The sequence below is a fragment of the Chrysochloris asiatica genome, unplaced genomic scaffold (genome assembly GCF_000296735.1).
Source record: "Chrysochloris asiatica unplaced genomic scaffold, ChrAsi1.0 scaffold00205, whole genome shotgun sequence".
NCBI lineage: Eukaryota > Metazoa > Chordata > Mammalia > Afrosoricida > Chrysochloridae > Chrysochloris > Chrysochloris asiatica.
The window spans coordinates 952,885-954,251 of NW_006408723.1; the positions used below are offsets into that span (position 1 = coordinate 952,885).

Sequence of the window (1,367 nt, forward strand, 5' to 3'; positions counted from 1 at the left end):
CTAAAGCAGTCATAAACAGCATTTATTACCTTGGTATATTATTCTGTTGTAGTTGATGTTCATTCAAATTGTAAGTAGTTTTCTGTTTTTCCTCCCTCCTCCCAGTTTAGCTGTACAGTGCATCCTTGAACTGTTAGTTCACAGCAGCAACTCATGTCCCTAATTATCATTCATTCACAGGCTCAAAGTTCTGGTTCAGTCCTTCTCTATACGAAGTTTAATGATGGCGAAAGAATTTGTAATAAACTAGGCCTCCCAGGATGCCAAGCTCCAGTAAGATGAAGATGGAAAGCAGCAGCTTATCGGTCACCACTTTTCTGGACATTGAGAATCTTTCGACTTTTGCTCAAGTTTTCACTTGTGTTCATCAGTCTGTTCTTGGTACGTTCCAGTTGCTCTAGTTGCTCCCCCAGCTCTTAGATGATTTCTGAGCCAATCTGTTCAGTCTCTGTGGCAATCAGATGAAAGGGCTCCTCTGGCTGGCCCTGTTCAGGCTATCTGTGTCTTGAAGAAGCAGTGCTTTTTGAGACTGTGGCCGATTCATGTGCTCATTCTCCACCGCATACATGCTGTATTTCATGTCTCCCCAGCCCCCAGGTGCCAAAGGTGTGCTTCTCATCTCCCGATGCAGTTTGGCAAGATCTTTCCGGTAGCTTCGCAGTTTGTACATCATAGGGTTACGGAAAGACAGGGGTGCATAACGTAGTTCCTCCTCCATCTCTGCCAAAGTCTCATTTGCTTCCTGTTGCTTCTCATCAAAATGTCAGATCAACTTCTTCTCTTCGGTCCCCGCCGTCCCCAACAGCCGCTCGGGCAACCCTTGTAGGTCCTCATGGAGGCCACGGAAGATCTCGTGCAGCTTCTCAAAATATGCTCGGAAGAGGCGGCGGAGGTGGCCATGGTGCAGGACGTTCTTGAGTAGCGGCCGCCGAGATTCTGGGCGCGGGGCCGCTCCTGTCCCGGTCGTCAGCCATCCAGCCCCACAGCCATCACTGCAATGGCCAACGCCGCCGCCTTTGCCACCACCGCGGCTGCCCAGGACCCTTTTTTTTTTTTTTTAGTTCACAAATCTTCAACAGTTCTGGGTGGGTGTGCATATCTTTTCAAACGCAAATGTCTCAACTCAGGTTCTGGCTCAAGATACCACCTTAAAGTTTTAGTGAAGCCGATCAAATGTAGGCCAAAGGCCAGCTTACAAACTTTCCATAATCATAATTCCCAATATTCCTATTATACATTTTATAATATTTTATTTTACAATAATAAGCATGAGAAGCCAATATCCATAAGGTAATCAAGCACATTAGTCTTTTAAAACACTTAAGTTCCCTCCACCCTGGACTAACCCCATTCACATGCAATTGGCC

The 1,367-nt window shown here is 46.4% G+C and overlaps 1 pseudogene; it reads right to left on the reverse strand.

Moving 5' to 3' along the window:
* Window positions 1-217: 217 nt before the first annotated feature.
* LOC102840155 lies at window positions 218-900 on the reverse strand (annotated as a pseudogene).
* Window positions 901-1,367: the final 467 nt, after the last annotated feature.